Raw genomic sequence first — 23,981 nt, forward strand, 5'->3', positions numbered from 1 at the left:
AAAATCCCATGGACGGAGGAGCCTGGTAGGCTGCAGTCCATGGGGTCGGACACGACTGAGCGACTTCACTTTCACTTTTCACTTGCATGCATTGGAGAAGGAAATGGCAACCCACTCCAGTGTTCTAGCCTGAAGAATCCCAGGGACGGGGGAGCCTGGTGGGCTCACACAGAGTCGGACATGACTGAAGCAACTTAGCAGCAGCAGCAGCAGCAACCTTGAAAGGCAAAGACCACAGTTTTTGGAGGATTCTTTAAAAGTATTTATTAATTTGACTGCCTCAGATCTTAGCTGTGGCAGATGGAATCTGGTTCCCTGACCAGGGATCGAACCCAGGCCGCCTATGTTGAGAGCACAGAGTCTTAACCAGCGGACCACCAGGGAAGCCCTGAGACTAGTTTTATGATGAGAAGCCTGAGGCACAGAGATTACTTGTCTGTAGTAACACAGCTCATAAGTGGAAGAAAAACTGAGGTTTGAACTCATGCAGCCTGACTCCAGAGCCAGGGAGTTTCATTTTCCAATGTCGCTTAGGTTTTCCTCCTTTGCTTTCCAGATATACAATGACGTTATAAAATTACATGATAAGATGAAAAATGCTTTTTCAAACTGCACACACACCCTACCGTTCTTTCCTTCAAGATTCAGATCCGACTCTTAGTTGTTTATTCAGCAGAAATGTATTGAACACATACTCCATGGAAAGTTCTTTACTAGGCGCTGAGGGGTGCCCCTAGCTCCATGCCCTGGCAGAGAGAACTGGAGAGGGCATCCTGGGGATAACAGTGGTAGGGGCAGAGTGGGGGTGTGAGTGATGACAGGCCAGGGAGATGGTGGGGGAGGGCAGCTGCGCAGAGCAGAGGGGTGCAAGGGGGTCAGCAGGAGCGCTGGGAAAAGACTTGGAAGTCAGGTGGTATCTGGGCATCTCGTCACCCCATCTGTGCTCCAGTCTTTGAACAGTGAGAGGGCGACTCCGTGAAGCACATAAAAGCCCCTTGTTCACTGGGTTCCAAGGTCTTGGTTCAATGCCTCACATTCTCTCAGGGTTTACTCCTTCATTCACCAAAACCTTGATGAGCAACTACTACGCGATGCGCCTGGCGCTGAGGACACAGCTGTGAACGGAACAGACCAGCCCCTGCGCTTTTACAGGTGAACGTGGCAGGCACATGCGTGTAAGTCATGCTCGCGCAAATGAGTGTATGATTACACAGAGATGAAGGGAGGAGTCCGAACTGACCGGGAGACGACGCAAGGTGACCTGAACCTGCCCAGCAGTCATGGAGTGGCCTTTAGGCTCAGAGCAGATACGGGAATAGGAAGTGGCTGGCTCGGGGCATCTCAACTGCCCCAAGGCTTCAGAATCCCCTACTGTGACTTTTAAATGACCCACAGCCAAGTGCCACCCCCCAGAGACTCTGCCTCGATTGGTCTGGTGTGGGATTCAAGGGCTGGTGAGCTTTAGAAACTTGACCAGGGGATTCTAATATGCAAGGTCGGGAACGCAGGCCGGACCAAGGAAGTGAGAAGAGCTCTCCAGGCAAGGAAGTCAGCCTGAGCAAAGGCCTGGGAGCTAAAAGAGCTTGCTGCTTGGAGGAACAGAAAGAAGGGAAAGTGACAGGAGGTAAGATTTGGAGGGTCACACGGAGAGTCGGGTTTTAAGCAGAGGAGGGAAATTTTCAAGTTAGTATTTTCCAATGATCACAGATGAGAAAATGGAGAAGTTAGGTCCTCCGGCCATGGATGGCTACAGATTTCTTTTTCCAAAATCAAAGAGCTTTTTAGAATCAGAGGGCTGCATAGACCTCCTTTCCTTCAAATGTCTTTTTCTCTCTCATGAGTGCAAAGAGCCAGCTTCAAGTCCCAGCTCTGCCTGCCTCAGTGCACACAACTCTGCAGTGAATCTGAGCCTCAGTATTCCCATCTGTCCAACGGGTCGAATGTTCTCTGATTCCCAGAGGTAAATGATATCTCCTGTGGTGTGCTTGCAAGCATGCTTTCCCTGGGTATCTGCTCTGTGCCAGGCATTGTGCTGGACAATCTGAGATACAACCATGAACACACCAGAGCTGCTGCCCTCACGAAATTCCAGTGCTGGTGGAGAGGAGGAAGAAGTGGACATGTATCCTGTGAGAGAGGGAGCCAAGGCCAGGTTGGTGCAGTGGGATCCTCATGGTGGTGATATTGCCCCTTATCCTGCACATGGAAGTGAGGGAGGGCAGCGAGTGGCCTCCAGGAGGGCAGCGGGCCATGCAGAGAGGCGCGGGACAGGCAAGTTGTGGGGTGGCCAGCGACACTGAGGGGGTGGGAAGTGGGCTCAGGGTGGGCGCTAGGGCAACTTTGCCTTTGGGACCCTAGAGGAGGCAGCCCCAGAAGGAAGCTGACCACACAAAGGGAGCCAGGAGACAGCAGGGCGAGCCTAATGCAACCTTTTAAAAAACAATAAATAATAGCGCCCGGTGATAAATGCATCCCCGCTTCTGAATGGCGGCTGGAGAACTGGCCCCTTCTTTCTAATCACTTAATGACCCCCAAGAGGGCGAAGGGGGGCTCACTCAGCGCCCTGCTCCTCCTTCCCCTCTCTGAACGGAACGGGGGTCTATAAAGAGAAACTCTCTCCTTAAAGAGGGTCATTTACAAACCCTCCTTAATGGAGGGAGGCAGAGCTGCCGGGTGACACCCTTCTGGTACAGGACAAGGGTCATGAAAAAGGAATTGGCTTCGGAGGCCAGAGCACATGCGCTCGCCCAGCCCCCGAGCAGGCCCCCTGCTCCCCCCTCCCCCTTTCCCCCCTCCCCACCCCCTCCCGCCTCTCTAACCAGGAGCCCCGCGGCTGGCACGCTCCGATGTATTTATTATTTTTCCCCCCATTGTCTGGGCCTCCCCCACCCCTGCCCGAGCCCCTTCACTCCTCAGGGCCTCCCCCTCCCCAGCCGCCCCTCCGGCCCGCCCTCCGCCTGCATCCAGCCTCTCTCATAATAGCATCCTTTTCACAGAGACAAATTGTCCGGCCTCAGGATGCACCTGAGGACTTTCGCCCCTTAACAAATGGTCTTTTAATTTTCTACCAGAAGGGCAGAGGGAAGGGGGGCTGAATCAATCACACATCCATCTTCATCATTGCTGCCGAGGGACTCTTTCTGCTGGCTGGCTGCCCCTGGGGAAGCTGGGGTGAAACAGAGGAAGGGGCGCCTTCGGAGGGGCCGGGGGGAGGGGCAGCTGTGGGTAAGCCGTGCGGAGCAGCATCGCGGCGTCTCGGAGGGGTTACCCGCGCCCTGCACACCTCGCTTTCCAGTTTGATGTGAGTCCAGCATGAGGAATACCACCAGAGCATGAGGTATTGCTGTTTCGGCAAATGGGGAAACTGAGGCCCACATCGCCCGTGGTCTACAGCCCGGCAGTAACAGAGCAGAGATAGGAAAGCCACTCAGCACGTCTTTGCCACCTCTCACAAGGTCTAGAGAAGGATAAACTGGCTTCCAATAGAGACAGATAAACTGGTTTCCGATTCTGCCCCGTCCCAATTTACTAGCTGCATCTTGGCCAAGTTAATCATTCAGTCTAAGTCTCAAACTTCTTGACTGCAAAATGGGGTAGTACCATTGTCCACCTCTTCAGGGCAGGGTGGGACGAAGTGAGATAAGCTGTGGGAAATTCTTAGCCAGTACCACGTGCAGAGTGAGTATATGATCCATGATAACTATATCCCTGGAGGTTCCCATGCCAAGGTTTAGGTTTCAAATCCCCCTCCAACTACCCCTCCTTTCCCCCCAAAATGGCATGTCTGCTTAGAAATTTGGCTTTCCTGAAGTCTGGGGAGCTGGCATCCACTTTCAGGCCAGGTAAGTTCCTGCCTCAGGGTCTTTGCACTGGCTGTTTCTTCTGCCTGCTTCCCTTCACCTCCTCAGGTCTGCGCTCAAATGTCATCTTCTGAGTGAAGGATTCTTTGATTATTCTATATAATATTGGAATACTTCCACAGTTGCTTTTTCTCTGGGGAACTTATCACTATCTAACACAGTAGATAGTGGTTTTCTTATGGACTTAAACACTTGCATAGCGTTATCCATGGGCTAGACATGGTTCTGAGCACATTTCAGGCACTGGCTCAGTTAATTCTCTTACAGTCTAGGAGGTAAGGATGACTGTTTGCCATTTAACAGATGGAGAAACTGTGGCACCCAGCTAGGTGTGCTGAAAGAGCCTACGTGTAGTGACACCCCAGTAGCAGTGAGCATACCTGGAGCCCCAGACCATGGCTTCTACCTACCATTCCCCACTAAAAGGGACCAGGGCCCCTTGGACAAATGGCTATTCCAGGTCTGGAGCAAAGAAAGCACAAAGTGAGTCTGAAATATCTGCCTGTGCAAGACATTAAGGAAGTGTCCAAAGAATCATGGGTGTCCATCAAAGGGCACAGGAGCCAGCTCAAAGGGCTCCCATTGACCGTATCTTGACAAACTGAGCATCCAAATAAATAATGATAGTAAAAGATTACTGCGTATTGAATAAAATAAGAGTCCACGAGCCCATGGTGACATAGTAAACACAAAAATGATTATAAAATTCTCTTATTTACAGTAGAAGTCTTAATTAATAAATGTAGATGGAAGATTGGAGTTAGAAGATCTGCATTTGGGAAACACCATCATCATAACTGATTCAGGCAAGAATCATCAAATGATGCTAAACCAAAGTCTGAAGAATAACTAGATATTTGCATCATCTAAAAGCATCTCTCCACAGTGTTTCTACAGAGAGAGAATACTAAGTCTTCAATGGGAAAACCTGGTAGATACCACCCAAAGCAAGTGACCAAAGTTAACATCAGCAGTAATAGAACAAGTGCCTCCTGATACAATGTACCTGATACATCTTGTGCCTCCTGATACAATGTACCAGGAAGAACATAGTATCACCTATATTTGGCACCTTCCAAAATGCACAATCTGAATCAAATCGTAGAGCAACATCAGATACACACAAATGGAGGGGCGTCTTACAGAGTTTACATTTGATCAATTAAAAAACATCAATGTCCGTGTACACAGTGCTGTATTCTAAATGGATGACCAACAAGGACCTACTGTATAGCATACAGAACTTTGCTCAATGTTATGGGGCAGCCTGAATGGGAGGGGAGTTTGCAGGAGAATGGATACATGTATATGTATGGCTGAGTCCCTTCCCTGGTCACCTGAAACTATCACAACATTGTTAATCGGCTATACTCCAATAAAAAGTAAAAAGTTTGAAAAAATCAGTGTCTTGGACTTCCCTAGTGGCTCAGATGGTAAAGGATCTGCCTACAAAGCAGGAGATCTGGTTTTGATTGGTGGATTAAGAAGATTCCCCTGGAGAAGGGAATGGCAATCCACTCCAGCAGTCTTGCCTGGACAATCCCATGGACAGGGGAGCCTGGCGGACTATAGTCCGTGGATGGGGTCACAAAGAGTCTGACATGACTGAGTGACTGACACTTGAGAGAACTGATTCCAAATGAAGAGAAGCTGAAAAGATATGACTCTGAATGCAACGTGATCCCAGAATTTCTTTTGCTATGAAGGATGTTATCAGGACAAGCGGGGAGCTCTAAATAAGATAATGATTAGATAATAGTATTGTATCAATGTTTATTTCCCGATTCTGATTGTAGTACTGTGGTTTCATAAGAGAGTATATTTGTTTTTAGAAAACAGACATTGAAGCAGTTAGGGGTAAAGAGGTACCATTCTGTAACTCACTGTCAGAAAGGTTTGGGAAAAAAATAGAGACGGAGAGAGTAAGCAGAAAATGTTACTGCTGAAGGTTATCCAGAAGTTTTGCACTAGTTTTTCAAGATTCCTGTATGTTACTATTTTAAAATTAAATAAAAAGAAATGGAATTGATCACAGAGAGATTGAAAAACATATGCAGGGTCACAGAGCTAGTAAGCAGAAGAACTAAGGCGGGAACTCTGGCAGCTCATGCCTTCAGACATGCCGGCTCATCCTCTCTTGTCTGTCTTCCAGCCCACCACCCACGCACCCTTCAAAGCCCCAGGAAGACAGAATTTCTTGTTTGGTTTGTTTTCTGTCTTTGATCTGTTTTGTTCACCAGTGTATTTCCAGCACCTAGCACAAAGCCTGGCACACAGTGGGAGCTCAGTAAATATTTATCAAGTGAATGAATGAAGTGCAGACAGATGAGTCAAGGCTCCCAGAGTCACACAGCCATCAGGGGTGGTGTTTGGGTGAGCTCCAGCTGCACACTCTTTTTTTCTTTGGCCGTGCCGCGCAGCACGTGGGATCTTAGTTCCCCTATCAGGGATTGAACCCGCGTCCCCTGCATTGGAAGCACAGAGTCTTAATCACTGGACCGCCCAGGGAAGTGCCCCCAAAGCACACTCTTATAGCTACTACCTCAGATGACCCTCATTCTCTGTGTCCAGAGGACTCAAAAGCCTGGAGAATCCCCACAGGAAGCAGGCTCTGCAGCACCGAGTCCCCACCAAGGAGAAAAACAAAAACCAAACTCTCAGTTTTCACATACCAGGCCCTACTGAATAACGTGAGCTTACTAGGGCCGATTAAACAGGAATGCAGATCTCAGATCAAGCCTGAGGCCACTGAGAAAACCAACCCTGCTGGAGGTTTAGCTCAGCCCTCACCCCAAGGGGAGCTGATTTAAAAAAAAAGAAAGAAAGAAAGCTTGGCTTCCTTTCTCTCTCTCTCACCTCCCCTCCTCCTCTTCCCCTCAAATCCATCCCCCGAGGGAAGGCAGGGAGCCCTGGGAGGGCCGCCTCCCCCTCCGCTGAGAAGGAACCGAGGGAGAAGGTTAATTAGATGTTTGCATCCAATTTACGTCTTGTTTGTGAAAGCGCCGTTTCAGCAGCAGCCCAGGCGGCAGCCCCTTGCCCTCCATCACGCGTCTGGGAGTTACTTCCCAGCTCCGGAACTGGTTAGCCCGGGTCAAAACGCGCCCATTATCATTTTATCACTGCCTCTTCCTCTATAATTACGGAGCTCCGCTTTCTCCCCCCTCCACCCCACCCACACTTTCCTGTTGTTTCGACCCCCCCCCCCCTTCTCTTCCTCCTCCCTGGGCACCCATGTTGTAGTGGTGGGCCTTGTGGAGGTCCATGTGGGCCAACTTCAGGAACCCTAAGGGCACCAGCTTTCCCCAGGCTGGGGTCTGAGTTGGGCACCCGGGGGGGACACCCAGGGGGACACCCAGGGACATGGGAGTTGGGAATACGCTTCCACCAATAGGCTGCCCCCACCAGGGATCAGAGGTGCCCTGCAATCTCAGGTAACAGTAGAGAAGGGAGACTGGTAGTTACGTGTGAATCAGCAGGGAGCAAAGACTGCAGCTGATGCAGAGCACAGCCCCACCTGAAGGGGACACCATTCCTCAGCTCTGGCCAATGGGTAACTGTTGATGGGCAAGTTGGCCAAGCTCTGTCTCTGGGGAAGATGGGGGATGGGGTGAGGTGACTTGTGCATAGGAAGACAGGATGGTCCAGGATGGATCCATAGTCCAACCCTAGAACCTTGGTTTTCTCACCTGTGACATGGGGGGAATGATCACAGCCCCTGCTTCTGGGGCCGTTGGGAAGATCAGCCCACTGGGGGCAGATGTTAAATGACAATGACCACGATAGGGAAGGTTGGGGAGCACCAGGAAAATTCTGGGCAACTGAGCCCAGACTGGAAATTTATGGAGACCCACCCAGGACTGACAAGGGAGGGTAATCATAAGTAGGGAAGGGGAGGATGCCAGGAGGGGATCTAGAAATGAGACTCACATCTCAAAAAGAACACGAACTCTTGTTACCACTGAGAGAGATGAACAGAGTGTAATGGTGAAACACACATCCTGCCTGGGTTCAAATCTCACCTCCACTCCTGACAGGCTGTGTGACTTTGGCAAATTACTAAACCTTTCCTCCGTTTCCCCATCTGAAAATGGAGAGAATACTACAACTGCAGCAAGTCCACGATGTTGATGTGAAAATTAAATGTTAATACTTGAAAGTGAAAGTCACTCGGTCATGTCTGATTCTTTGCTACCCCATGGACTGTAGCCTGCCAGGCTCCTCTGTCCATGGGATTCTGCAGGCCAGAATACTGGAGTGAGTAGCCATTCCCTTCTCCAGGGGATTTTCCCAACCCAGGGATCAAACCCTGGTCTCCCACATTGCACTGGGTTCAGTTCAGTTCAGTTCAGTTCAGTCGCTCAGTCGTGTCCGACTCTCCGCGACCCCATGAATCACAGCACGCCAGGCCTCCCTGTCCATCACCAACTCCCCGAGTTCACTCAAACTCATGTCCACAGAATCGGTGATGCCATCCAGCCATCTCATTCTCCGTCGTCCCCTTCTCCTCCCGCCCCCAACCTTTCCCAGCATCAGAGTCTTTTCCAGTGAGTCAACTCGTCTCATGAGGTGGCCAAAGTATTGGAGTTTCAGCTTTAGCATCAGTCCCTCCAATGAACATCCAGGATTGATCTCCTTTAGAATGGACTGGTTGGATCTCCTTGCAGTATAAGGGACTCTCAAGAGTCTTCTCCAACACCACAGTTCAAAAGCATCGATTCTTCGGCGATCAGCTTTCTTCACAGTCCAACTCTCACATCCATACATGACCACGGGAAAAACCATTGCCTTGACTAGACGGACCTTGGTCGGCAAAGTAATGTCTCTGCTTTTTAATATACTATCAAGGTTGGTCATAACTTTCCTTCCAAGGAGCAAGCGTCTTTTAATTTCATGGCTGCAATCAGCATCTGCAGTGATTTTGGAGCCCAAAAAAACAAAGTCTGACACTGTTTCCACTGTTTTTCCATCTATTTCTCATGAAGTGATGGGACCAGATGCCATGATCTTTGTTTTCTGAATGTTGAGCTTCAAGCCAACCTTTTCACTCTCCTCTTTCACTTTCACCAAGAGGCTTTTGAGTTCCTCTTCACTTTCTGCCATAAGGGTAGTGTCATCTGCATATCTGAGGTTATTGATATTTCTCCCAGCAATCTTGATTCCAGCTTGTGCTTCTTCCAGCCCAGCGTTCCTCATGATGTACTCTGCATATAAGTTAAATAAGCAAGGTGACAATATACAACCTTGACGTACACCTTTTCCTATTTGGAACCAGTCTGTTGTTCCATATCCAGTTCTAACTGTTGCTTCCTGACCTGCATACAGGTTTCTCAAGAGGCAGGTCAGGTGGTCTGGGATTCCCATCTCTTTCAGAATGTTCCACAGTTTATTGTGATCCACACAGTCAAAGGCTTTGGCATAGTCAATGAAGCAGAAATAGATGTTTTTCTGGAACTCTCTTGCTTTCTCCATGATCCAGCGGATGTTGGCAATTTGATCTCTGGTGCCTCTACCTTTTCTAAAACCTGCTTGAACATCTGGGAGTTCACGGTTTACATATTGCTGAAGCCTGGCTTGGAGAATTTTGAGCATGACTTTACTAGCATGTGAGATGAGTGCAATTGTGCGGTAGTTTGAGCATTCTTTGGCATTCCCTTTCTTTGGGATTGGAATGAAGACTGACCTCTTCCAGTCCTGTGGCCACTGCTGAGTTTTCCAAATCTACTGGCATATTGAGTGCAGCACTTTCACAGCATCATCTTTCAAGACTTGAAATAGCTCAACTGGAATTCCATCACCTCCACTAGCTTTGTTCCTAGTGATGCTTTCTAAGGCCCACTTGACTTCACATTCCAAGATGTCTGGCTCTAGGTCAGTGATCACATTATCGTGACTAACTTGGTCGTGAAGATCTTTTTTGTACAGTTCTTCTGTGTATTCCTGCCACCTCTTCTTAATCTCTTCTGCTTCTGTTAGGTCCATACCATTTCTGTCCTTTATCGAGCCCATCTTTGCATGAAAGTAGCACTTAAAAATAAAATATAGTGCCTAGTACAAAGTAAATGCCATATGAGTGAATATGAGATAAATAAATTTAAAATTTGTGGTGCTGGAGAAGACTCTTGAGAGTCCATTGGACAGCAAGGAGATCAAACCAGTCAACCCTAAAGGAAATCAACCTTGACTATTCATTGGAAGGGCTGATGCTGAAGCTGAAGCCCCAATCCTTTAGCCACCTGATGCGAAGGGCCTACTCATTGGAGAAGACCCTGATGCTACAGAAGATTGAGAGCAAGAGGAGAAGGGGACGAAAGAGGATGAGATGGTTTGATGGCATCACTGACTCAGTGAACACAAGTCTGAGCAAACTCTGGTAGATAGTGAAGGACAGGGAAGCCTGGCGTGCTGCAATCCATAAAGTCGTCAGACATGACTTAGCAACTGAACAACAACAAATAATAATAATTCTAAATATATATATACTGTATCCCCTTCAGACAGCCCCTGCTAGTAGCTTCCTCTTCTGCTGAAGCTCAAACAGCTGCCCTCTGAGCATAAGCTGCCTGCTGCCCCCATCCCAAGAGCACGAGGACACAGAACTCCATGGACCATTTCTGGGACCGGCCATCAGCCTTAAGGCCAGAAGTATGGTTCCAGTACAGCGAAGGCAGAATACATTCCACCGTCAGGAAATGGAACCCCTGAAAGTCTTTGCTTGGAAGAGCCAGAGATTATACCTTCTCCAGCCTGGGTTCCTGCTGCTGACCTCAACAAGCCAAGGGACAGATGGTGACAAAAGATCTGACGCATTTATTGGGTCCTTGCCACAAAGTGCTTTCAGGGAGTAACAGGTTGAAGATCAGTAGGGAGCAGGAAGGGGAGTGGTTTTAAAATAGCTTAGTTGGGAGGGGATTAAAGGAGACAGCATGGGAGGGAAGGGAAAGCTGTGACAGGGACGCTTGGCAGGGGAGTCAGGAGGCAGATTTTAGACCTCGTGCAGATCCAGCTCAGCTGTGGATCCTACTGAGGTTTGGGAGCTCTGAGAAGCCCACCCCAATCCTGGTATCCCCTGGGATGGGTTTCAGGAGCTAGAAATTACATGTGGGGGTGGGGGTTTCATCTGAAATAGCTGGGCTGATCCAACAGGAGCCTTAATGATAAAGGTGGGGAGAAAGATAACATTTGACCAATGATAATAGCAGCTCACTTCTACCAAAGGCTTACCGTGCACGAGACACCATGATAGGCACTTTACCTGAAGCATGAGTTTCCTAGAGCTGCTGTAACAGAGGACCAAACCCTCAGAGCAACACAAAATATATTATCTTGTAGTTCTGTAAGTCGGAAATATGACAAGGCTCTCATCAGTAAAATCGAGGTGTTCACAGGGAAAGCGCTTCATTCTGGAAGCTCTGGGGCTGAATCCCCTCCTTTCCTCTTCCAGTTTCTAGATGCCACCTGCTTTCTTTGGCTTGCAGCCCCCTCCTCCTTTTCAAAAGCTAGCGTATTCTCTCTTCTCTCTCTCTCTGATCTCCACTTCTATCTCACATCTCCTTCTCTGACTGTGATCCGTCTGCCTCCATCTTTTTTTTTTTAATAGCTCAATTTTATTTATTTATTTTAAAAAACATTTATTTACTTATTTGGCTGCACTGGGTCTCATTGCAGCATGCAGGATCTTTTAGTTGTGGCACTCGAACTCCCGGAGACCTCATGGAACTTTCATTCTAGGGAGAGAAACACCCAACAGACAAGTTAGGAGTAATGTCAAGAGGTTATAAGGGCCATGAAGAAGCATAAAACTGGATGGGGAGCAGGAGTATTTATGCAGAGCAGTCAAGGAAGGCTGTGGTGGGGGTGTCTTTTGAGCAGAGACCTGAAGGAGGTAAGGGCAAGAGTCAGGTGAGCAGCTGCAGGAAGGGCAGGACAGGCGGAGGCAACAGCAGGTGTGAGCATTCCAGGACAGGATCATCCTTGTGGAGCTCAAGGAACAGCACGGAGGCTGAGTCTAGAGCAGAGTAAGGAAGAGAACCGAGGTAAGGGTGGGGAGAGAGTATACCGGAAGCCACAGGAGGGGCTTCAGCTGTGATGCAGGGGCCTGAGGGCTTGGGAGAGAGGAGTGACAGGATCTGGCTTGTGCTGAGTTGATTTTATTTAGTAATTTTAAATTAATTATTTATTTACTTTTGGCTGCGCTGGGTCTTCGTTGCTCTGAGGGCTTTTCTGTAGTTGGCAGCGAGCAAACTTTCTAGGTGCACAGGCTTCTCATTGTTACAGAGCACAGGCTCCAGGGTGCACGGGTTTCAATAGTTGCAGCACATGGGCTCAGCAATTGCAGCTTGAGGGCTCTAGAGCACAGGCTCAGTAGTTATGGCACAGGGGCTTAGTTGCACCACAGCACATGGCTCTTCCCCAACCAGGGATCGAACCTGTGTCCCCCGCATTGGCAGGAAAATTCTTATCCATTGTATCAGCAGGCAAGTCCCTGGCTTATGCTTTGAGACAGCTCTGCCTGCTGGCTGCAGAATCGACTAAGAGGCGCTGAGAAGAACCCGGTGATGATCAGACAAGAGATGATGGGGCCTTGGACAGGGCGTCAGGGAAGAGGATGGAAGCTGGTGGGATTTGGGGTACGTGTGAAGGTCGAGCTGATGTGGTTGTCTGATGGGCACCACCCTGACCCAGGCCTTGCTTTCCATCACCTTCTGCAGCTGCCTCTCCCACCCCCACGAGAGTGAAAACAGCTGTCAAGACTTTTTTTTTTTTTCAGAGAATGAAAAAAATAGCCAACAATCTATTAACTCATCAATACAGAACCCTGCCAATCTGTCCATCACCCTGGTTCCCGTCGATAACTCCATCTCGGGGCTGACAAGGAAGGAGGGAAGAGGGGAAAATGAAACATTTATAATTTCTTAAGGGACAAAGCCCTTCCCCAAGGTGATGTTCTCAGGTTCAACCACATTAAGTTTTCCATCACGGGAACGGTCTCCCTGACTTCTACCACCATCTTTGCAGGACAGAAACACCCAATGGAGGAGAAAAATCCTAAAAGACATTTTGAAGCAAAGTCCCTTCATCTGGAACCTAGACTTTGGGATCATATTCATAGATTTCCATTGCCTGCTAGCTGTGTGACCAAGGGCAAATTACTTAACCTCTCTGGTCTCAGAGTCCCATCTATAAAATGGATACAGCAATAGCACCTATCTCATGAGGTTCTTAGGAAGAAAAAGTGAGATGACATATGTGAAGTACTTTCGCAGTGCACAACAGAGAATGAGGACTGGAACAACGAGCCAATCTGTCACAATTCCCCATTCATAATTTCTTTTTCGTCCCTGCTACAGGCACCTACTCTTATGGATGTCCTATAGACACATACATAAATACACGCAGAGCATGCATACATACACAGACCCTAGAGAGACAGATACATGGAGATACATATACAAAGCTATCGTCATCAAAGGTCTAAAGTATTATTGCTTTATTTTACTATTTACAATAAAATATCATTTTAAATAAACTTTGTTGGGACTAATTTACATTCAGTAAACTCAGGTACCTGTTTTGAATATCTACTTTGATAAATTTGAATAAATGGACCTGTTTGTGTAACCTCCATAATCAAGATATACAACACTTCCATCACTCCAGAAACAGATTTCCCTTGAACCTCTTGGGAATCACCTCTGCCATGGGTGCCCCCCGCTTCCTTTCTGCCCCTTTAGACTAAGTGTGCTCAGCTTTCATATAAATGGAGCCATCCTGCTGCATGTAATCTTTTGTGTCTGGCTTCTTTTGTTTAGTATAATGATTTTGAGATTCATCCGTGTTGTGGCCTGAATCAGCACTTCATTCCAGCTCCTGGCTGAGTAGTACTCCACTACACGAATGTCCCACAGGGTATTAATCCAGGCATCCCCAGCCTCCAGGATCTAATGCCTGAAGATCTGAGGTGAAGCTGATGCAATAATAATGGAAGTAAAGTGCACAATAAATGTAATGTGCTTGAATCACCCCCAAACTTTCCCCCTATTTGTGCCATCTGTGGAAAAATGATCTTCCAGGAAACCAGTCCCTGGTGCCAGAAGGGCTAGGGACTGCTGTTTAGCCTAGTCAGCTGTTGAGAGACTTTGGTATTGTTTTAAATTTATGGAAGTGATATGGCTCTTCACATTTTGTTTCTTACCTTTCCACATAAAATATTCTTATGGCTATCATGCTGCTATGTATACCTTGGTTTGCTTTTCTGGTTTTCACAATCATCCACGCCTTCCTTCACCTCGTTTCCTCTGTCAACTCACCAAGTGAAGGACAGTAAGTTTGCCTATTTGCCTACACTAACAACGTTGAGATGAACAGCCTAACATGGGTATTCTTATATATCTGTGTGACTGGTGCTCTAGAGTTAAAACTCAAGAATTGGATTTCTGCAGTATGATGTATGCAAACATTAAATGTCATAAAATACTGGCATACTACTCCTCAAACTGCAACCCCTACCCCCAGCATGCATCAGGGTTTTCATTCTCCCACACGCGATGGATGTGAGAGCTGGACTGTGAAGAAGGCTGATCGCCGAAGAATTGATGCTTTTGAACTGTGGTGCTGGAGAAGACTCTTGAGAGTCCCTTGGACTGCAAGGAGATCCAACCAGTCCATTCTAAAGGAGATTGATCCTGGGTATTCATTGGAAGTTCTGATACTAAAGCTGAAACTCTAATACTTTGGCCACCTCATGCGAAGAGTTGACTCACTGGAAAAGACTCTGATGCTGGGAAGGGTTGGGGGCAGGAGGAGAAGGGGACGACAGAGAATGAGATGGCTGGATGGCATCACCGACTCGATGGACATGAGTTTGAGTGAACTCCGGGAGTTGGTGATGGACAGGGAAGCCTGGCGTGCTGCGATTCATGGGGTCGCAAAGAGTCGGTCACGACTGAGCAACTGAACTGAACTCAACTGACACGCTTACTGGCTGTTAATGTTCTCAACTTTCTGGTTTTTATCAAGTAGATAGAAATACACTTCCTCCCAGTTAGGTTTTAGCATTTCTCAGGTTACTAGTGATTATTTTCTGGTGCTCTTATCCAGACTTGCTATCAAAATGTCAATTGGGTAGCTTTCCTTTTTCTTTTCATTTTTTCTGGAACAACTTATGTAATACAAGAAGCTTCTGCTTCTTAATATTTGTAGAACTCACCTGTAAGACCATCTGGACATGGTACTTTTTTCCTGATGGCAGGATGAGGCGTTAACAGCCTTGACCCCATATTTTGCTCTTTCTGGGGAAACCAGGATATCTTACAAGTTACCTGTCAGATAAAAACAGGTCAAAAATGTTGCTGAGGGGTGGGGCGGGAAGAGACAAGGGAAGGGGAAAATCAGAGATAGTCACTGGGCCTGGGATCTGGAGATGCAGTGGGTATACAACATAAAAAGTCAGCTTTGGTAAGTTTCTTTTTTATGTCTGTGAGGGTGTTTCTGTTTTGTAAATGGGTTCATTTGTGTCATATTTTGGATTCCACATATAAGTGACATCATCTGGTATTTGTCTTTCTCTTTCTGATTTGCTTCACTTAGTATGATGGTCTCTGGGTCCATCCATGTTGCTGCAAATGGCGTTGTTTCATTCTTTTTGTGGCTGAGTAATATTCCTCTGTGTGTGTGTGTGTGTGTGTGCCATGTCTCCTATATCCATTCATCTGTCAATGGACATACGGACATTTGGGTTGCTTCAGGTCTTAGCTATTGTGGGTAGTGCTGCTGTGAACATGGGGGTGCATGCATCATTTTGAATGAGAGATTTCTCTAGACAAAAAATTTGAAAAGATAAAAAAATAAGTAAAAAGCAGACTTTGTTCAGATTAGCAGTGACAAGGGAAAGAGAAAAGGGCTGGGACTCTGTGCCATACCTCTGTGTGTGCATGCATGTGTGTGTACCTAGTGACTCTTGGGATACCTGGTCACACATGGTGTATATGCCCACATATATTGCACTCATTGTTGGTTTGCAGAGACATCATACATGATGCATGTACATTTCTGTGCATCTACATATGTCCACACCTCCCAGTGATTTTTACCAGGGCCTAGCTGTTCAAGCTCTGTGGATTGTGTGTGTGTTGCATTTGACAATCGATTATTATTTATCATTTGCATATTCTGAGTATCACACTGTGTTTAGTGCGTTTATATCTATTGTGTTCTTGGAAAAGACTCTACCCATAGGCTATGGCTGCGTGTATGTGTGCATGCATGTGTTTGTATGATGGGAGGGTATGACACGGAACACATATTATTACATAAACTGAGAATCGCATTATGTGCATTTATTTGTTAAACAAAACACATTTGTCAATTGTGTTTATGTGCACACACAAATGTGTGTGTGTGCGCGTAGAAGGGTGTTACCCCTGTGTTTGTTTTCACAGACCACACTGCATTTGCATTTTGGTGTCTGTCTGTTACACCCACCCAGCCTTCCCTGCCCCCTCCCCAAGCCTGTTTGTAAAGACACCCGGCATAATGTGGATGTGTGTGCGAATGTGTGTGTGTGTGTTTGCCTTTTATTTTGCTCACTGTTCTGTGACAACAGAATGCTTTCCCCCGCTTACCTCCTCTTCCACATTGCAATCCTTTGGGGGATATCAAGGGCAAGCCAGAGAAGGGTTACCTGGAGAAAAGGGTTGCTAAGCAACCAAACACCCACCACCCCGGAGCACCACCAACCCAAAACTCCGTTCCAGGCCTGCAACCAGATTAGCATATTAATGAGGCTGTAATTTCCCCCGAATTGTCTGCTCCTACACACACTCAACTCACAGCACACACTGGCCCAGGAGTTTGCTATGCAAATAAACTGGTTTTACAGACTGCGACTTAATTAACTCATCAAGTTCATCCGCCTAACAGAAAAGGCAGACGAACTACAGATTAATGAACCTGTGTTTGCTCGCCCCTCTCTCTCTCCCCTGCCACGGCAAGCCGCCTTTCTCTTTTTACACCCGTTTCTCTTCCTTCTCCTCCTGAACCTAGTCGCTCCTGAAACTCACCTGGGGTTCTCTTCTACCTTCCTCTGGCGGTTCCCAACCTGAGCCGGTGCCCTTCCCACCACTCCCTGAGGGCCCCTCCTTTCTCATCACTACACTGAGCCCACAGTCTCCACACCCAGCTTCAAGGATCAAAGCCACACACCATCCGATTCCCCCAGCCAGCCGAGGACTGGAAACAGGGACGCTGTTCCTTTAACGAGAGAAGAGCGCCGGCTTTATTTTTGACACACGATTCATAGTTTAGCCCCAGCCCTGATATTCAATCAGCTGAATACAGACTCTGGAAGAAGAGGCATTCTCCCTGCCTGCGTGTTAATTAGAAACGCCAGTCCTGGCTGCCACCCACACTCATCAACTTTCTCCAGTCTTGATGGAAGACACATACCCAGGAGGGGTCTCTGAAACTCTAGGTGGAGAAAGTTCTCAGTGCCTGGGATGCAAAAAGCCACTTAGGAGGGAGAAACTTTGAAACACTGGACTATTTCTTCTTAAATCCCTTTTCTTTACTCTCCGGGTTTGCCTCTCACTGAGGCCTGTGGGTAGCATCACCTCCTCCAGGAAGCCTTCTCTGGTTTGGTGACATTCAGTAGATGGATCTAAACTGGAAGAGGGCCCGATGTTGGAAGATCAAGACATGTGTCCCCCACCATCCCTGACCTCCATACAAGGAAGAACCTTCTGCAACTTCTCCAGCTCCATGGATGATCTGCTTAGTAACTCTCTGCCTCCTAACTGTACTTCCCTGTCCAAGCTCAGGCCCTATTATTTTTCATGTGAATTGCTGCACCCAAGCCCGGTATCAGTTCCCCTGCCTGCTGCCTTACTTCTTTCCAACCTGCCTTCACTGTGCCACCAGAGAAATTACCCAGGCCCTCTCCTGCTCAGACACCTTTGATGGCTCCCTTTGGCCCTTGGGACAAGGTCTAAATGTCATGTAACATTCAAGGCCATCTATGATCTGGCACTACCTAACCTCTGCTAGATTCTCCCTGCATCCCAAACATCTGGAGTTCTCACATTTGAGGCAGTGTAAGACTCATCAGTGGAGAAGGCAATGGCAACCCACTCCAGTACTCTTGCCTGGAAAATCCCATGGACAGAGGAGCCTGGTGGGCTACAGTCCATGGGGTCGCGAAGAGTCGGACACGACTGAACAAATTCACTTTCACTTTTCACTTTCATGCATTGGAGAAGGAAATGGCAACCCACTCCAGTGTTCTAGCCTGGAGAATCCCAGGGACGGGGGAGCCTGGTGGGCTGCTGTCTATGGGGTCACACAGAGTCGGACACGCCTGAAGCGACTTAGCAACAACAAAGATGCATCAGATGCCTTTGTTGAAATATAGATTCCTGCCCTGTCTCCCTGAGACTCTGCTTCTGTAGGTCTGGGTTGAGCCCGGGAACCTGCATCTTTAGCTTGTGCCCCAGGTAACATGGATACGGGTCACCCTTAGACCAGTCTGTAATAGGCTCTGTCTTGGGAGCTGAAATTCCCTCCCACCTCCATCTGCCCTAAGCACCAGCTTGGGACTGGCCCACTAACATCTTCCCCCTGGCGCTCCTCCCCAGCATCTCTGATGAGAGATGCTGCCTGGAAGGAGTAAGTGGGGGCCCTTCCCCCAGACACCTTAGCCCCGGGGGTCCTCTCATTCCTGCCTGGAAGCCGTGGGCTCCTGTGCAGTCCTTGGAGCAATTGTAACTTTATTGCCTGGTTCTGGGGGGAGGGATATGGCTTTTTTTTTTTCTTTGACCTGTTCTTCCAAACCAAAGAAAAAGCAAATTCTCCCAAACAGTCACCCTTACTGTCAATCAGTTAAGATCTTGAGTGCAAATAAGCAGAATGAATGTGAGCGGCACAGTCCCTCTTCCCGGGACTGACTGACACCCTCATCTCAACATTCACTTGTGTGTGACCTGGGGAAGTGAATTCCCTTCTCTGTACCTCCATTTCCCCCATCTGCAAAGTAGGAAAAAGATAGTTTCACTTCGTAAAGAGTGGAAGCACAATTTTTAAAACATCCACAGAAAGTACTGAGACAAAGAAATGTTTGAGTTAGTTAGTGGTTGATCGCTGTCAGCTGTTGTGTTCACAACTCATTGTTTACCTGCTGGTGAGACTCCAAGGGGCACTGCTCGCTTTTGGCTAACCAGACATTTTGGTTTGGGTTTGACTCTCAGATCTCTCCCAGCAATAGCATGCCTGGCACATAGTAGGTGCTCAGCCAGTGGTTGTTTTATTAAATTGGAACGTAAACAGCTCCAGGGATGCAAAGAAGCTTTCTTCAGGCATCCAGGCCGTTCTTACCCTCACCTATGCACACAAAGACACTCACACACACACACACACAAGGACACACCCTCAGATAGACACACATAAAGACAGACATATTGAGACACACAAAGACAAAGACATCCGGGAACCCAGAAAGACACATAAAGACAGACACACATAGGCAGACATGCTCAGACAAACAAATAGAGACAGGCACTCATACACACACTCAAAGACACACAGACACACAAAGAAGACAGACACACACAGAGAGACTGACACACGGAGACACCCTCTTCTATGCGCGCACACACACACACACAAATTCCAGTCCCTTTTATTCTCTTGTGTCAGAATCAGAGGCAGCAGCCACACCAGCAGCCACCTCCCCGTCTCTATAACAAGCCCGCATTTATTTGAAGCGTGTCAGGAGGTCATTCCTCAGCTAAATAGTGTCATTCCCATCCTTCCCATCCCCTCCCAGGACCTACTCCACGATCCATTCATCATGCCTGTATCTCTAGCCGCAGGGCCTCCCATGGACGCCAGCCCCTCCCTCATGGAGGGGCAACCACAGTCACTCGGAGGGAGGCTGGTGTCAAATGCTGCCCCCCACCCCCCGCCCAGCGAATACTGCCCCCACCTTACAGGTGAGAAGGCAGAGGATCAGGGAGGAGAAATGCATCCATTCATTCATTCAAGATCAACTTGACTCATTTGGAGCTTCCATTTTTGCAAGGTCAACAGCGTCAAATATTAACACACTCAAATGGTGCAATCTAGTGCTTAATGAGAGGGGTCCCTCATGCCGGGCACCAGGTTAGCCCTGGAGATACAGGGATTGACCTGAAACTGACACGCTCATAGGCAAGATAGGGGTACAGGCTTGTAGGGGGTAGTAGGTGCTGTGAAGAGCAGAGGATGAGGGGATGAGGTATGATGGGGTGGGGGCTGCTCTAGATGAGGGAGGACCTCTCTGGGAAGATGACCCTGGAGCCAAGGTCTAAGTGAAACAGGGCTGAGTCCCGTGGGTATCTGGAACCAGCAGATTTAAAAGCAGAGGGAACAGCCAGTGCAAAGGCCCAGAGCAGGGAATGTACAAGGGTGTGATGGCCAGCAGGGAGGTGGGGGTACGGGAGCAGAAGTGACGAGAGGCGAGGAATGGGGAAGAGGGCTGTGGGCAGGGAGGAGCCCGGTCCCGAGAACAGCTTGGGTTTCATTCCCAAGTGTTGAGAGCCACCATCATTGACAGCTCCCGGGAGGGAAGCGAAAGGATCTGACTTTCGCTGAAAACAGCACCACTTCTTGGGCACATGTTCAAAAGAGCTGAAAACAGGGACTCAGATACCTGAATGTAAATGTTCATTGCAGCCCTATTCACAATCGCCGAGAGGTGGGAACGGCCTAAGTGTCCATCAGCGAGTGAACAAACAGATGTAGTCGGGCCAGACAGTGCAGTAACACAGAGCTGTAAGGAACGAAGCGCTGACACAGGCTACAGCCTGGGTGAACCTCAGAAGCATGACGTTAAGCGAAAGAAGGCAGACAGAAAGCGCAGATGTCCTTTACGATCCCAAGTACACGAAGCAGCTACAATAGTCCAGTCCTCGGAGACAAAGAGGGGAACAGAGGTGCGGGGAGCTGGGGGAGGGGGAGTTGTTACTTAAAGGGAACAGGCTTCGTGTTTGGAGAGAAGTTTTCAAAATAAATACTCGAGAGGATGGCGTAACATTGTGGATGGACCTCACGATGCTGGAAAAAATAGTTAAAATGGCAAGTTTTAATAATAATAACAATTAAAAAAAATACTTTTGGGGACTTCCCTGGTGGTCCAGTAATGAAGACTCGGCACGTCCACTGTAGGGGGCGCGGGTTCGATCCCTGGTCAGGGAACTAAGATCCCAAGTGCCACCTGGAGAGGCCGAAAACAAACGGGCAAAACAATGCTTCTGGGTACAGAATGAAAGGGCCACTGCCTTCGTCCAAGAGAGAGACCACAGTGACCAGTCTCGGTGACCCTACTAGAAGCAGAATTCAAACCCAGATCTTTGGCCTCCACACCCTTCCTTGCAAGAAACATCTGGTTTGGGGGAATTCAGGAGAAGACCAGTGGCTGAGAGTGTGGATGTAAGTTCTAGGAACCTGTGCTCAGATTCCAGGACTGCCCCTCCCAGCTGTGTGACCTTGGGTTGGTGACCTTACCTCTCTGGGCCTCAGTTGTCTTATCTGTTGAGTGGGAATCATAGTAGCTCCTGGTTCAGGGGTTGTCAGGAGGATTCATTGGCATAAGGTAAGCAAAGCTTTGTCCAGTGCCTGCTAGCAGAGAGTCCTCCGGAAATGTTACTGAGCAGAGGGTCACTGAGTCAGGCTGTGGATCACCAGTTCTGGATTTCTTCCTTTCTCCTCCCTTTTGCTCCCTGCTCCTCTGTCCCTCACTTCTCCCTGCTTTCTTCTTCTTTTTCCATTTCCTCCTCCTTTTCTCTCCTCCCTCCTGGAGGGGCTCCGTGAGTGGGCAACCTGTGAAGTCCCGCAGGACCCCACACTTGGTTTGATGCTCTGCTGTCGCCATCTTGAAATTCTCAATAATTGTTGAGCAAGGGATCCCTCATTTCCATTTTGCCCTGGCTGGTCATGCCACCCTCTGTCCTGACCCTCCCCCAAGAAGAGAACCACTTTGCCCATCTCTGGTCTGTAGGAAAGTCCCTGTCAGAAGGAGCCGGACCCAGTAGGTCACCCCAAGTCATATTCATTGCGGATTTCATGGCTCACCTCTATTTTAAAAGCCTTCTCTGGAAGCACAGAGAAAGCAGGAAAGTGAAGAGACAAGGGCAGTACTCCAGATTCCCTCTAGCTTGTTCCGTAGACGCTGGGTGCCTGGGGACGGGGTGGTAAGGAAGAGAAAAACAGCTGGCATAAAGAAATGCCTCCAAGGTCCTCTTGTCTGGAGACGAGAGTCAACTGAGTGCATATCAGAATTGCCAGGAAAAGTGGATTCTCCAGCCTTACCATCTCCGGGGGGCAGGTCTGATGACTCCACTGCAGGCAGACAAAGTCCAGACTCCCCAAAGGATATCACGCGTCTGGCCTGCCCCCTACACCCTCCCCTGCTAACAACCTCTTTTCAAACCTCCACCTCAGAGCTCCTGCACTTCCTACCTCTTCTACCAGGAATCATCTCCCTGGATTTTCCCAAGGCGGGCTCGTTGCTCTCAGCTTAAACGTCACCTCCTGAAGCCTAAATCTTAAAATTGGTCCACAGCCCCTGCTGCTCCATCAGTGACCTGAGTTGGTTAATTTTGGAGAACCATCATAACGCATAGAAGATACCTTATTTCTGTCTTACTGCCTGTATCCCTGGTAAGAGGACAGCTATGTGGGAGCCAGGATCTCAATCTGTCCTGTCACTGGAGTGGCCTCCCTGCCAAGCCCAGTGCTTGGCACATAGTAGGTGCTCAATAAACATCAGGTGCATACGTGAATGAATGAGTCTGGCTTTTCAGCAAGTGCCCTGCAGTTCTGATATATCCAGTCTGTGGGTGTCAGGAGTCAATGGTTTGGTTTGGTCACTACTGGAATCCCCTCTATATCTCATCAACTTTTTCTTGCACACCCCCCATGATGAGGAGACTCTTTCCCTCTTTCAGCAGCCCTAACAGTTGGCAAGGCTGACCTTCTTTGCAACCCCATGGACTGTAGCCCTCCAGGCTCCTTCATCCATGGGATTTTCCAGGCAAGCATGCTGGAATGGGTTGCTATTTCCTTCTCCAAGGGATCTTCCCAACCCGGGGATTGAACCCAGGTCTCCTGCATTACAGACTGATTCTTTACCAGCTGAGCCACCAGGGAAGACTTCTCAACTTCTAAGTCTCCCTTCTGCTGTGGAAAGACTAGGATTTAATTGAAGCAAACTTGTTCCACATTAGTCATGTCCCATTTATTATTCTTTGACGTCTGGCTTCATCTCCAAAATGTAGCCCCATGAACTTGGATTGTGTCCATAATCAGGAAGAAAAGTATTCAAGAAGTAACCCTATTCAAACTAACAGTCGTTTATGGGCAATCTCTCTCCTCCTACCTCACACCACATCCAAAACTAAAAAGCACATTTCTTTATGGTCTAGAAAGATAACATGTAGTAAGAAGTGGAAGTCACAGGAAATGCAGAGAAGAAAGTATCTTTCCTGAAGATGCCAAGTCGGGTTCCAAAGAAGAAAAGAAAATGTGTGTCTTTGTTCAAGAAGTCTACCTGGGGAGTCACAGACCGTCTTTATGACAAATCTCTGGCCAGCTTGGCCAATCAAACACGTGGTTCTCTAACAGACAGAGGAAGGGACTGTAGCTTCCAACTCAGGGATTTCCTAGCTGTGTTGTTGGAAGGAGTGTGTTGATCAGTGTGGGACTGGGTATAAAATAAATCTCTTTCTATTGAGAAATTGTTCCTGTGGCTGAGACTAGCACCTCAGTTCCCAGAAACCGCTGTAGGAAGGTCTTGGAAGGAGTTAGGTTTGGAGGTGACATCAAGTTCTCCAGGGAGGCCACTAGTCTAGTGTCATCCAAGAAGACTCCCAGGATGCCAAGGTGTGAGGACTCTGGAAAATAAGCCATCTCTACCCCCAGACCATTTGTCAGTAGCTTTCACCAAGATTTCAAGAGGTGAGGTCCAGCTTTGGTCAATATGTCAGAGAAGCAACTGGAGTGGTGGCTTATCAGGTGGTAGAGAGGGAGTCACTCTTTCAAGCTGGGGCTCCAGGGAGGAGGCCAGCGGTACAGCTGCCCAACCTCCCTCTGACC

Source organism: Moschus berezovskii, chromosome 19, assembly GCF_049115385.1.
Source record: "Moschus berezovskii isolate FMDL1 chromosome 19, NW_MosBer_1.0, whole genome shotgun sequence".
In the NCBI taxonomy this organism is placed as follows: Eukaryota; Metazoa; Chordata; class Mammalia; order Artiodactyla; family Moschidae; genus Moschus; species Moschus berezovskii.